Genomic DNA, 15,749 nt, shown 5'->3' with positions numbered 1-15,749 from the left:
AATAAAAAAAATTATAACAACCACAATAATAATAATAATAATAACAACAATAATAACATTATTATTATATTTTACGTTAAAAAATCAAAAAATAAAATACTTAGTAAAAATAAATTATAATATATTTAGTAATTCATGTTATGATTTCATGATTATCACCGACACAAAATTGATCAGATGAATCAATCAGGTAGTTTTAAATCAAAATTTCCAATCTACAAGTTTGTCATTTCGCCATCCGTATGAATTCTTTTCTAGGGCGCGCTGGTCGCGCAACAGGTTTCTGGAAGCCAATAAAAAAGGCCTGCTCCCTGTTAAATACTTTGTCTTTGCGGAGAGAAGCGTAAGCCTGATTGACAACGGCAACCCGTATGCGTCTGCACAGTGTGTTATATTCGAACACACCTCTCCTTACAACAGATAAAATACTCAAGTAATCGACCCAAAAGCCGTCCGCAGTTTGTAAATCATACCGCATGTTAGTAAAATGCGACTACCAGGGAACAAAAAAGTTACATCGTAATCAGTTACATGTGCTCACAACGCGTGGCCTCTCCAAGTTGAATTACGGACAGAGGCCGTTTCTAGGCTCTTTATGTTTAGAGCAGCAGTGTGCGCGCTGGGCAAGCCTATTTCAAACACTCGTGATCTGCGAACAAACAAAAACTGGTAAACAATGAAAATATGCTATTAATACATATATAGTACGTGTGCATGGAAGACAAAATTGCAAGATTGTAAACTGTGAATGAAAGCACGTTACTTCTAGGTAAATTTACACAGATATTAAATTTTGTTCCCCTCATTTTAGACATAATGCTAGGCTGAATTTTTATAGCGCACCGATCGATATCTCTGTAAAATAATCATTTTTTTAAACTAGCGGGGCAGTGAAATCTTTGCTTTGTGCTAAAGTCAACAGTGACAGAGTTTGAGCTCAAATAAATGCTGTGATGCCTCTAGCACTTTGCAGAAGGCAGCGGGCGAGTCAACTCCAACTGCGCACTGAGTCCTTTCCAGTAGGTTACAGGTAGGAACATTTCACGTTCTCATATACGATTTCGATAAATTCATTGCTCTCGTTTAGGACTTTTGTCGGCATGCTGGAATTTAGACTCGAGTGTCTGCATTTTACAGGGAACGCGAAAGGTTGCACACCCTTGAATTCATGACAATATGGTGTGATGATTCAACCGCGACTACTTGAGACGTGAGCTTTAACACTACCATAGCTGTCCTCAAGTCTTTTAGGCAACTGACAGACGCCGATGCCAGCTGATTGATGTCATTCATACTGGGGAATCCTGCCCAGAACTTCCTAGACCATTCATAACAAATTTCTAGAGTTAAGGTACTTGGAAATGGTTGAGTTGTTTTTCCACTTGGCAGATGCTTTTGAAAACTCGAAGATAAACAATGTAAATGAAAAATTCGCGTTTTACAGGCTAACTCATAGCTTAAAGTAGGGTTGGTCCTTCACACAAAATTAATGCTGACGGCAGCAGAATAATATACTACGCGGACAAGCACAGGTTACGCACAATAAATAAAATAGTGATAATGAAAGACGTCTATGGGATTGTCAGCGAACGCACATCTAATGCTCGCTATGTGACTATCTCGCATTTAGACTAGGTCACGCAGTTGGTATAGGCATGTATTTAACAGACAATCGATATAAAGGCAAAACAGAACATTTACGGGCTATGGCATAATTATATAATGTGCCTATACGGTTTAATGCCTATTAATATTTATTTTTGGTAATAATAACAAATATAACATTATTATTATTATTATTATTATTATTATTATTATTGTAGTAATAGTTGTATTACGACGACAGCAACAATAATACGAGTTTTGTATTTTACAGATTTTGTATATTACATATAAAATCTGTTACAATCCATTAATCTCATTATGATTAAGAGTCATACTGAGAGGCCCTCCGACATTTAAACCACTCTAGTTTTATTAATTCTATATTGAGAAATTCTAATTATATTAATTATATATTCAGAGATACTACTGTTACTATATGACTATTACTACTACTATTACTAATAATAATAATAATCATCGACATTATTATTATTATTATTATTATTATTATTATTATTATTATTATTATTATTATTATTAAAACTGTCAATAAACCTTGTGTCCGATGCGGTCACCTTAAAGTCTTTAAGGTGTCATTATTAAAGTGAATATATAAAAAGCTGGAACTAAAAACGTAAAGACGGCGATAAGATACATGGAATCTAAATACTGATTTTAGTGCATAATAAGATTCCAGATTAATACATATTTAAGAAAGATGAAAAAAACGACTTGTATTATTTTTCCGTAGTAGTAAATAAATATAATTTCTTTTGAACTTTACCATTTGAGCATAATGTTTGAGCAAATAAAAGACTGCAAATAGCCAATAGCCAAATCACCAATTACATTCACAGTTACTGCATTACTTAAATTTTGATGTACCGAGATCGGAGGAATTGGTGGCAGCATTCCACACATTTTAAATCACATTTGCCTTTCCTAGTTGTTTGCACAATTGACGTTTTACTGATTTCACTGATAAACTGCGTCTACGTATGCCTGTTGGACTTAAATCCTGTATTTCTTTAGCATAAATATAGCCTATGCTAGTTTTGCACCCTGGTGAGCTTTCAAACCCTACAATTATCAAACAGTTTGTGGTTAGAGATGTAAACAAGGGCAATATAAAAAACGATCTACGATATAACGAAATTTGGGGGTCTTACATAACCTACATGGCCTTTATAGGCCAATCAGTAGCACGCATTTTGCTCCACTAAAGCTGGAACACCCAAGTAGAACCGTCTCCAGGGAGATGGCGGACACCGATCTTACAAGCTGTAATTCTGCTTTTAGCCCTTTGCCGGGATAGGGCTGTCCACACTATGCCGACTTAACTTCTCTCTGAGACGAAATACTTTTAATCCCAAAGCGCAGCAAGCGAAGCTGCTATCCCACAGTATATTAAAAGAACACACATTCAGTGCGAGTTCGAAAGGCAGATTCGCGACAAAAACTAGACAAAGAAAGAATAAAAGGAAAATAATCTGAGATGTCAGTATCACTTGCATCAGAAGGACTTAACAGGGGGTGAAACGGGCTAAAAGGATTTTTTTATATACGTACAGAATGTCGTGACAACAAAATATGCATGTGCGAAACCATATCGAAATATGGGCCTACACTGCGTTTACGTTTACTACATTTATGTGGGTCTTGTGTGACAGCCTAATAAACAGTAAAACCTACCACTGGCATAAGGAATTTAAATATATTTAAATGCAGGCTTAGGTTTATTCATTTTAATACGTTCTATTACTTATTTTCTTTGTGATTTTATTCATTGGGCAATGTATTTTCTACGGCACAGGAATATGAAAATCAGTTTCAAACAAATGCTTAAGCTTATGCCGTGTTTAAATGGTCGTCCAGTTTTTTACAATACGATTTAATTTATCAAATGTGTCTTTCTGACTAACGGATGTCTCAGCTGTGGTATATTTCTCAATGTGTCAAACATTCGTCGGTAGTATCAGTAACTTTGGAAAGCACATACATTACAGCACTATAAACCGGCACCTTGATACCTCATTCTTATATTTTACTATTATATAGTCAGCATCCAAGAAAAAATAAGAGCGGTTTTGTAGGCCTATTCGCGATACTGAACCACATTTACGGGATTAGAGCCTGATAAATGAAATGCATTAGGAATGTCCCAATGATGGAAAAGGGTTTGAGTATTATACAAAAATATCAAATTTAAAGACTTATATCTAAAACGTGTAAGCGACTGATGCAGCACACGAACATAAAACTTGTTTAGCACACATGCACACGTGCGTGCTCATCTACGCACGCACGCGCCGACAACCATCTAATCGGGACATGAGAAAGTAGTTCAGTGGTATTCCTCAGAGATAAAGATCATGGATCAATTCGACTAAGCTGTTAAAACACACTGCCAGTCAAAAGTTTGGGGACGACTGTTTTTTTCTCTTGCTTTCAAAATTGCAATAAATAAATGAGCATGTTTTTATGTTGGTATACCACTTAAAATATTGAAGACTATCTCGTTTTATTTTGAGGAAGATTTGTGACAGTAACTGGTATAGTATTTAACCATTCTAATTTCTTCATATTAAGTTTTCTACACATTTCTCAATTTCTCAGTGATCCTCAAAATATATTCCGATCATAATTTAGGCAAAACCATATCCAGGAAGACAATGATTAACATGACTGTTGAAAAATATGTCCAAAGTATTAGTAAAACTGTTTTAGCACACACACACACACACACACACACACACACACACACACACACACACACACACACACATATATATATATATATATATATATATATATATATATATAAAATACTAGATTTACACAAATTATATATATATAATTTTGTGTAAATCTAGTATTTTTCAGATAGTATGAATAAAAAGCAAAGTGTCCTCAGACATTTGATGGGCAGAGTACAGTCAACAGCACTTCAGTTTAAATTAGGCTGCAATATTCATGTGTCTCTAGATTCAAAAAATTCTGTACAGAACAATATTCTTGCATTTCTGTGCAGAGCACCATTAGGGAACCATACTGAGCAGTGTAATTCAAATAATATTGCAGAGGAAAGAAAGCTGGTAAATATGTCTCCCTTGAAAAACTGTTAATCTGTTATCACCAGATTAACTAAATGTTGCATAGCAGGTGACCTCAAACATCTGAAATGGAGCATATGTATTTAGATTTTACAAACCTGGACAATTAGCAAGCTATTGCACTACATGAATCTCGAAACATTCACACTGTCCATAATCACCCAGTCCCACTTCGGAGGGTGAGGGCGCATCGCAGCCGCGCGGCACGTTTAGAGCCCCTGCAGATTCAGCCGAACGTGTTCGTTTAAGGATGAAAAATCAGCAGCAGTAACCTTCCCCTCTTCGTCATGCAAGGCACGAGCATATAGAATACGTGCATGTGTGGGTGGAGTCAGATATGTGTTTAGGTGATGGGAAATGCAGCATGCCCCACAGGTCGGATTCATACAATACATTTCTATTCACCCAAGCAGTGCCCCACAGTGTATGCTGCAATGATGCATGATGATTGAAAGTTGCAATGAACTTTTGCAATGAACCTTTAAGCAAGTGATCGTAAGGGCTGGCCTCTACATCGTTTGCTTTTAACGTTCCCATCATCTTTGCACGTCCTCCATTTCCACAACTCAATTTATTTGAGTGTTGTCCTGCTGAGGCTCTAGTATAGGCTGTAGAAATCCAGATGGATGGCAGCGGAAGTTGAGCAGGCATGTGACCATAGTCGGGAGAGCGTTCACACTGCTCTAACAGGAGGGTGTGAAATTCTTGTCCCGGGCCTCCTCTCAGACAGGTCTCTCCAAATCAGGTCTGGCCAGACCTTTACACATGACGAACCTTCAGATTTGTTGTCTAAAATAAACCTATGTTCAAATAGAAAATACAAGAATCTCCTTTTATCTTTTCCAGTGTGCATATTATTTGTACTTTTCCAAAAGAGTGCATATAGATACAATAAAACAGACTGCACTATTCAGCATGGCCACATAGGCTAGCTCATGTTTACCCACTCCCCCCTGTGTGGACATTCACATACGTATGTGCATGGTATGGATGCCAACGCTACTCACTCTCATCCAACATTTCCTCTGGTTAAAGGCTGCAGTTAAATATAAGTCACTGGGAAGGACACTCAACTCATTAAATCTTAATGAAAGCAATAAACACAGGCGCCAGCAATTCATTCAGACTTCCAAACCAATCTCCATTTCCCGCTAAAGGCAAACAAGCCCAGATGCCCCAGAGTGATTCTCAGAATAACAAAAGCAAATCAAATTTTGTCCTGCATGTGTTCCCAATGCAGAAATGGCAGAGGCGATGGGTTATCCTGAGACAGAGCATGTCCAATTTATTGTACGTGAGACGGGTGTGTCACAGAGGTGATTCCAGCAGTTTCTATGACACCAAAGGGCTTGTAGTTGAGAGGACTGCAGACATACTGTATTCATGCAATATTCATGGGAACCCTTTTCTTCAAGGAAGAACTGGGCAGGCATGCATGACAAAAAATAATCAAGTCTAAAGCATTTCTGCACACCAGAGTTACATTCTGTAATATTATTCCATGCATTTTTTTCCTTGTATGTAGATACAAAGTTGCAACAAATGAAGCTCTATGTCAGATGCAAATGATGCTCTGTTGAAAATCTATTCAATATTCTTTCAAAGGCTGTTAATTCCTGATTGTATATACACAGACTGTACTGAGTTTGATGGCACTTAAAATTGCATGTTATTGTAATGAAGCTTTCCTATCACAGTCTACTATATAATTCTTCAACCTTCACCCAGAATTATGTGAATCCTCATTTTAACACAATATAAAGGCAGACATCATTCATCACACTGATATTAATGCTCGAATAAGGCACTGTTTAAAAGCCCAGAGGTGCTTTTAGCATATCTGAACAGATTACTTGTACTACATGTTAGTGCTCCCCTGACACAGACAATTTAGCCCATGTCTGCTTACCACTGACAGTGATAGAGTAGCCAGGCTAATTAAATTTTCTGTCAGATTAAGTCGTGTTACTATTGTCAAGACAGCAGATTTATTAGCGGCGATCGCATCCCTTTATTTTGCAATTTGCAAAAGAGCGAAGCCCAGCCGAGACTTGGAGATGACAATAACGGAATCAATTAGAGAAAGAAATAACAAGGCCTTAGAGCCACATAAAAAAAGCTGTGATGTTTGTATGGAACACATAATTATATCACTCCTCAGAGACTCGGCTGTACAAATTAAAACAACATTCAAAGGCAATCACAAAAAATGAAGATGGACATAATGGATATAAAAACCAAATAGTGAAAAAAATTCCATTTTTCCTAGAGGAGGAGCAAAACAAGGCTCATCTTTTTTCAAAGCTTCAAAGTTTTACCAACCGTTACCATAACTGTACTTCTGGAGCTTAAGAGGATCAACCCCCTATTAAAGTCACTCTTCCCAGAGACTGTTCCTCTATTTCTCCAATGCAAATCATGGGCATAGTCATCTTTCCATGCAAAACCAAACACTATTAGACACGAGTCCAATGTGACGAATCCTTTGGAGTCGTTCAGATAATTTATAGCAGGGAAAAGATTGACTAAGAAATAGGGATTGCTTATAAAAAGAACATTTACAAGAAGGTAAGCTTTTCAAATACTTAGTGCCCTCGATGGTGTGGCATAAAATCCCTTTAAAATACCAACTTGACTGGTAGTTAAAGCAATGGTAAAACAGATGTTTAAGCATTTTGTTTGCATCAGATGTACGAAAAGTTTAAGTTTTAAAATGACTGCTGTCATTGTAGTGCCAAGAAGAAATACAGAGTAAAGGCCTTGTTCAAAAATACATGTTTTACTTTTCCCACATAACACATTGGAGGGTCACCATTCTGTTGTCTAAATACAATTTCTAGCCAGTCCAATAACTGCAATACAACTGGACCAGAATTCAATATGCAACATATGAGTGACGGAAGGTTTTGTGCTTTTCCATGTCAGACAACAAATTATCGTGCACATATAACATTTTTAATCATGCTTCTGTAAGCCAATACGCTGCATAATACAACTGTTGTAAAAGCAAATTAATAAGAATTAAGTCCATGTAAGTCTTAATTACTAATCTATTTATCTATCTATCTATCTATCTATCTATCTATCTATCTATCTATCTATATATATATATATATATATATATATATATATATATATATATATATATTTATTTATTTATTAAACACAGTGTATCAAGTACAAGGTGTCTAGCGAAAGGAGATGTCCAGCATCTAGAAGAGAGGACATAGCTACTAGCGTACATTTCACTGAGCAGTTGGTGATAAACGCAGTCAGCCCCTCCATGGCTTAAAGCAATTAATTCAGGCACCCTGACATCAACTCTCCAATCCTCTGACAGCTTGGAGCCCAAATCAAAATGCTAGTTCTCCTGGGAACAGCAGAAGATAGCCGGCTCTTTTCTGGACTGTTTGCTCACTGGGCCTGAGAGCAATCTTACCCGCCGAATGAAATGCAAGGACACAAACAATGTGGTGGCGAGAGAATGGGAGACGGGAATGAACAGTTTGGACTATTTGCTCAGCAGAAGGGCAGCCACAATGGCTGGCCCATGGCTTTCCCATGCATCAAGCCTCTTAGTCTTAGCGCTCCTTTGTTGCAGGGTTTCGTTCAGATAAGAGCCCAGCTGCCCCATGCATTTAATTCCCATTGTACGGCATACTGTATAGCCATTGATCTGCTTTTAGGTGGCTTTTCGCCATTTTGTTATTCCACGAGCAAGCATCATATCGCACATGTATCTCCAGGGCCGGGCTTCACCTCTGCGTGTGCAGCCATTTAGGGAGGACAGTCCAAGAAAACAAACAAGGTCAAGACGGTGGTCATGGCGCAGGACGGTGTCCTGTTTTGGACGCATGTGCTGTAGTGATGGCCATCTCATTAAATCAGCTGCACCTCGAATCAGACCAGTTAAGCAGTTACTAATGGAAAAGTCAAGGATCAGACAGTCAGAAAATGCCATGAGGGGAGATAAAAACCCAGAAAAGAAATCTTGTTCCTTTTGTGCCACAGTTTTGAAGCTAGGATTCTTAATAAGGTGTGCAAGTTTAAAAGAACTTTACGCCACCATGTCAGATGAATTCCATGCCACACCATGTGCCATAGCTGGGCATCCATAGCAAGCACTCTCTGTAATGTGAACAATAACGTAGGAATTGGCCAAAACAAAGTGTGTTTAGAGTTAGGGGTTTACGTTATAGTGGGAGGGCTGGTTAGAAGCGTAAGAGAATGTCCTATTATATCTCTATCATATTTCAAAGAGACAGGCTATGACACATCATTGTAAAAATGCCATTTGGGTGAGTAGATCTCACAGAAGCCACCAGGCTCACCAAGATCTGTGGTCCTGGAATGATGCTGCACAATGCAAGAGAGAGAGATATACAACACAAAGCTTTTTTGCAGTAGAGCATTTTAATAGCTGCAGCAATATGAGTTAGTTTGTGTTCTTCGTGCTACGCTCTTTTAACCTGTATGTGCATGCCCATGTGTGTGTGCATCTGCGTGTAAACACACGAGTGCGTGTGTGGGATGGTCCTGCAGTATGCTTCACTGATGCTAAAGTAACGCTCTGTTCACGGCATTTCAACACTTCTTTAACTTGCCACCACTGTGTAATTTATGAGTGCTGAGACATGACGTGGAGCAGAAATGAAAGAGAATGACTAAGTCATATAAGATGAAACACACAAAGGCTGGGTGATTAGCAAGTACCGGAACCCGTTAAAGATACTGCTCTGAGAACACACACGAATACACACACTCAGTGCTGTACAGGCCTTTGCATACAATATAGCTGGCTGCCCTAAGCATATAAAAATCAACTGATTAAATAAGCACTTATTGTCCCTCTAGATCTCAATATGCTGAGTTTATTCAAATGATTTGTAGGTAACTGATTCATATGCCATAAGATGATTTCTTTATGAGATTAATTATCTAAGTATGCATCTTAAGTGCAGTGTGTGAGGGCAAACCAAATGAGTTGAGACCATTTCATAAACCATTTGAATAGAGTCAATGAAATTAAAGAGGATGGAAGAGCACCCCCGCCACTATTAAAAAATACCTGAGTGTGATTATAAATAAAGTACTTACAGATTTCATATAAAATACTTTATAGAAGGCTGTGTTGTCAGAAATCTGTTAAAAAAAATCACATTTTTTTGGCATATTAGATTGTGCCTGTCTATTTAGCTTTAAGTAAATAACTCTCAATGGCATTGTGTCTACTGCTGAAGTAGAACGATTCTCCGTGGCACTAAAGACTTTCATGTCATATCTTCCTTTCATTCTTGGGGATTAGTGCCTTATTCAAGGGGGCAATTACAAAGCTACACAGTGGAAGGGTGGGGCTTTAAGAGCCTGCAGGTCTCCGCCATTTCGGTTCATTTTGTTTCAGTGGTGCTTCATGCAGGGATTTGAACCTGTAACCCGATAGCTTTGATGCAAAGCACTTCCCCACTGCAGTACTTTAAATGATCAGCACAGCATTGTTGGACGGACTTCACACTGCAAAGAACTGTGGTTAAATCCATTCCATCAAGAACTCTATAGGAACCTCCTTTTATGAAGCCATTTCTTAACTCACTGAAATAATGAAATGATATGTACTGGTAATGTCGTTAAAAACATGCAAACAGTACACTTAAAACACACAAAAACTAAAAACACTAAAAACTTAAATGGGGTTCAAGCTCTTGAACATTTATATGCAGGAGGTTTTTTTTAAATTATTTTGTAAATTGCTTGGTTCTTTGTAAAATGCATAACTAATTTCTTCATTTGGCACATGGTCATCCTGGAAATCATGACCTTAATGTTCTTGGTTGCAACTTAAGCATAAAGGATTATTACCAGTCTTTGACATGTGTGTTTATTGATTTGTTTTTTATGCTTTTTCTGGACATGTTGGTGACTTGGCACATGTCCAGCATTTCACAACTTACCACACAACAGCAAGTGAAAACAAATGCAGAATGCGAACTGACTGTTTAAGGCAGGAGCGGCACGCATGAACCAACACCGACTACATTTCAAAACTGAAGCTCCTGTTTAGCAACATGTACGAAATAATCACTTACTGTCACAGAGACTTATAAGCAGTCTATGAGGAGGCTAAGCTCCATTATGGAAATACAGGTGTAGGTGAATGGCTAGCTAACTGAGACACTTTTAATAGGGAACGTGGTTTCCCTATGCAAATTTCAAACAGGGAGCTGGAGCCGATCTTTGAATAGGGTGAACAAACGGAATGACAGTTATAAGATGTTAGTACGTTAGACATGCCAACAGGTCAGTACTTAATAATGTTAGTACTTAATAACGTGGAGGACAGAGGATATTTGACATGTCAAAAACGGTTAGCTGGGTACCAAATCTGCTAGCTACCATTTAAAAATATTTCATATATTAACCACAAGCAAAGTGTGCATGAGGTTTTGGTCTCAGAGGAGGAATGATATATATATATACACAAAGCCTCACAGCTAATAAAGAAAGGGCTTCACCAGACTCTCCAGAACTCTGTCTCATCGACTGGTCTGCTCTCCCTGGTCACTGCTCTTCAGCGAGGACACTGGAGATAAGAGCCAGGGGAGGAGGAGACGGCTCCACCATGTCCCCTCGCTTGGCCTCATTGACCGGCCCATGGCACCGGCCAGGTATGACTGCAATGTTTAACCAGCCATCCATCTTCTACCTGTGCCTGGCAAACAGGCATCTCGGTCGGAGCCACGCCGCCGGCACGGCCTGCTCCCACTCAATAGAGCGGGGCCATTTATTTCCCCGTTGGCTGGGGCTCAGAATATATGCCTTCCTTTAATCCGCTTTTTATTTCCTTGACAGGGACTTTCAGTGTGTTAATGCATCTGCACAAATGTGTGGGTGTTGCTTGAGAGGAGAGGCTGCCTACTGCCAGGTTAAACTAGTGATTTGTGGTGAGCTCACCTTCCAGGCTCTTATCGGCAGAGTCCAGGGTTAATAGACAAACACACAGTGTGTAAACCCAGTCAGGAAGTTATAGGCTATTTTATTTTCAAGTATGTTAAAGCAGAAAAAACATAAGGATATTGCTGTAGAATGAGTCTTTTATATAAAAATGCCAGAAGGTTGTTGTTTCATTTGTTAAAATTGTTAAACTTAGTGATGCCTTTATTTAGCATGTTAGCATACACCTTCAATGTGCTCTCAGTTTACTGGCTACTCAGTGACACTTTCTCTTCAACCAGCTGTTGACTGATTGCTGATAAACTAAAATTTCATCCAACAGATATATTTTTTTCTGCAAGTTCACCTTCTACCGACATTTTGTATTTCTCTGTGTGTGTGCACCTGTGTGTGCAAAATGTGTGGATGTATTTTTTGAATGGAGGGGGCACCAGCAGCAAGTTTGGGCAGGGTGTGGCAAATGGTGTTGCAGAAACATTTTTAGTACAAGACTGAGGCTCTGTTGACTTAATACCCCTTTTAGAAAAACATGGCCTCATTTTCTGTTTTGCTCTCATAGAGTAAGCGCGTGTGTATGTGTGTGCACGAGAACACTTCACACACCACTCAAACACACAGCAATGAATGCTCACATTCTCCTTCACTTTGTAAAGTGAGAGCTTATTGTTGATATTTAATTAACCACAGCACAACCAAAACAAGACTGGAAATGAATAATCTTTCTCCATCATGTATCATGGATGCAATACGTATAAACAGAGAAAAATTTACATTTACATAAATGACCATGGCAGAAAAGCCTAATTAAGTTATTAACACTATTTTTGTCATTAGGTCTGGCATGGTGTGTGGGTGTAGGGGAAGCAGTTTGTATGAGCATGGATAAATTTACTTCTTTCTGTGTGTGAAAAACACACACATTTCCTTTCAGGTCTGGACCAATCAGCAAAGTTCACCAGGGGCATCCCTAAACCCCTCCACCCATTTGTGAAGCTGAGGCTTGCCACTCGTAACACCATCACCTACGACTCACCGGTCATGTCTGACCTGGGTGCGGATCGGAGATAGCATTCGTGTCTGCTAGGCCAAGGGTAGGTGGGTGGCTTCAGGGAGAACAAAAGGAGGTGTGACGTTAATGATTAACGGTGCTAAAAGCTCCTGCTTTTGTATCCCCATGGTACCCAGGGTATCTGATGGCCATGTGACCTACGTGGAGGAGATTGGCGGTGCGGGGGGTGGTGGTGGTGCGGGGGCGGGGTTGAGTGCTAGAGCAAACACAGGTGCCGTGGTTGGGTTGGAGGCGCATACGCTGCCAGGGACAACCGCAAACACAGGCGGCCGTGCCTAGTTACGGGAGCGGCCGCCCTCACCAACACAGCAGCCCACTGCTGCCTGTTGCCCACCTCTGCTCAGCATCGCCCCAACCGCACGCTTCACCACGATGACAGATGGAAACCACTGCCCTTGGTTTGTGCTGAGATTTCACCAAACATAGCTGCTTTAAGCTCTATTCCAGCTTTGTCAGCCACATCCCTAATCTTAATCATAATAAAAATAGTATTTTCTGTATAATGAAAGCTAATATTATAAGAATGCCTTATTTCTCACAGGGAATTTTCAGCATTAACATGTTATCATGTCACATCAAACTGCAAATCAGTTTGCCGAGGCTGCATGCTTCTCTGTGTAATTAATGAGCTATTCCTGATCATTCTTAATCATGGTATACGTCCTAGGGGAAGGTGTTAAGACACCATTTAACCTCACCATTTTCCAATATCACTTGCAGCTACTAATGCAACTTGGCACCAGGAACTGGAACTGTTGATAATGTAATCAGCTGATATGGAGACACTATCGGCAAAAAACACTTTCTGCCCGTCATACAAATGGCAGAAGCGATAACAAGAACAAAAGGTGCAATATATACATCTCCACTCTTAAAACCAAGGAAAGGAAAGTCCCCTGTTAGAGAAACACTTCATTCAGTTTTTAATTTGCTGAGCGGCGCGCTGTAGGTCAGGCGTATGGCTCTTTTACAATTCAGATACAAGTGTTTGTGCTCTGGTCACCTTGCAGTTAATTGCCAGCAATCAAGTGGAGCTAATCAAGGTCTGATTATGAGCGGAACCATGATAAAACCTTTACACTGCCAACACTTCACATAATCACAAGGGAAAATTAAATTGTGGAGAGAGACAGAATTAATGTGAGGAAGGCAAAGCGAGTCAGACAGAGAAAACCTTGTTTCTCAATTTAACAACAGATTTAAGATAACTGTGCATATGTGTGTACACACTTGTGTATGCACTCAGCACGGATAGGGACATAAGCCTGTGTTAGCTTTCTTCAGTGTCCAAACAAGGAGTCCTGGATGGGAGGCAAAATCAGGAAGTCACTCTGATGACACATTGCTTGAACTTCAGATCAGGGGGAAAAAAAATGTTATTTAACTCTTGACAGTGAAAATACTGTGTGCAAAGTTATAGATTTAGCTGGCCATGAAAAAATAACCAGAGAAATGTTTAGAGAACAATAGCCATTCTTGGAGTTTTGATGTTTTGATCAGCTAATTCAGCCCCTCTCTAGACATCTGTGTCCTTTGTCATCTGAGCGCTGTGTCGCCCCCTACAGACCACTGGCCACTATGGACAGCAGCACGGCTAGGCAGAGTGTGCTAGCTGTGCTAAAGATAGGCTACGTGAGCGTGGGGCAGGGCAGTGCGGGCCTCCATGGCTGGATCTGATGCGGCACACAAAAAGTGCCATGTGCAAACAGCTAGTGTGCTCATAAAAGACCAACTCTGCCTCCACACCTAGAATGAGGCAAAACCAGAGTGAAGAGTAAGCTACAAACTGACTATGTTCTTTACATAAGTTCACCCAGTTTGTATAATAAACATTTGTGCCTGATAGTTCTATACCAGGATGCCATATCACTTCCTTGTTTCCAGATATCCAACTAATTGATTAACACTAATTACATGGAAGGGGAGTGAAGGGCTCATTTATTATTATTATTATTGTTATTATTATTATTATTATTATTATTATTATTATTATTATTAATAATAATAATAACCTTATTTGCAAAGCAGTGGTAAAGCCAAAATTGGTCAGACTATATAGGGCTCACAGTATGTTTCCTATCTAGATGCGTGCTCAGGTGGTGAATCTTCAGGCCATTCCTTCATCTTGCATCACCATGTTTCTGAACACAGTGCCCAGTCCTGATGAGGCCATGTAGCACTGAATCCATAACTCTATCCTCTCATAATCGGTTAGAAGGCATTTCAAAATTCTTTAATATACTCACTCATTTATAAATACATATATAAAATGAAGAAAAAAACCCTCAAAAAACGAATGTTTTGATGTTTTCTGTATATATTATTGCTGTGTCATTATGCCTTTATTAAATTGCATATAAAATCTAATTTACCAAACCATTATAAACACCTACCTAGGATTTCCTGTCTCAAGTTGGAATTGCACACATAACCTACTGTATACTCTGTATAACCTAAGCATTTCATCACCACTAACCTGTTTGCTAATGCAAGTGTATGGTAATAAATTATGCAACACCGGAAAAAACTAAATCCCCACTAATTTATACTCTTTGTTCTTTCTCCACTACTCACTACTGGGAAAGCACCCAATAAAAATAAACACTTAATAAACAGGGAACAGCACTGATGAAGTGCAGTTAGGAGTGAAATGGGACGTGCACCCCATGTGAGGGCGCTTGTACGGCGGGCAGCGTGTGGGAGCAGGTGATGGCCTGGCCTTGTGCTGCCAGGCATCAATGCACGCAAAACTGTTTGATCTCATTTTATTCGCTGCCAGCAAAGACAGCAGAGGTGGGGATGTGGGTGGGGGGTGTCGTCCGGCGACAGGTGTAGCGCAGTGGTGTGGAAAGGCTGGCACTCCCTCTTCCTGTCCCTCCCTTTTACTCTCTCTGCGCAGCACGCATACAGGCTGGGACGAGACGTAGGCTGCGGGGAGTGCGTTCGGCACAGAGCTCAGACAAGTGGATGCTGCAGGTGTGATGGGGAGGAAGAAAGGACACAGGTATTGAAGG

The 15,749-nt window shown here is 39.6% G+C and overlaps 1 long non-coding RNA gene across 1 annotated transcript; it reads left to right on the top strand.

Annotated features, from left to right (window-relative positions):
* The first annotated feature begins 964 nt into the window (after nucleotides 1-964).
* LOC113574115 (uncharacterized) lies at nucleotides 965-15,257 on the top strand. The gene is made up of 4 exons (XR_014125432.1): nucleotides 965-1,030; nucleotides 11,288-11,380; nucleotides 12,598-12,757; nucleotides 12,852-15,257. It is a non-coding gene; the product is annotated as an uncharacterized LOC113574115 (long non-coding RNA).
* The last annotated feature ends 492 nt before the right edge of the window (nucleotides 15,258-15,749 follow it).

This window comes from Electrophorus electricus, chromosome 10 (assembly GCF_041902795.1).
Source record: "Electrophorus electricus isolate QZ-2024a chromosome 10, ASM4190279v1, whole genome shotgun sequence".
In the NCBI taxonomy this organism is placed as follows: Eukaryota; Metazoa; Chordata; class Actinopteri; order Gymnotiformes; family Gymnotidae; genus Electrophorus; species Electrophorus electricus.
Note: the sequence above shows the minus strand (reverse complement) of the source record. Positions and strands in the feature narration are given on the sequence as shown.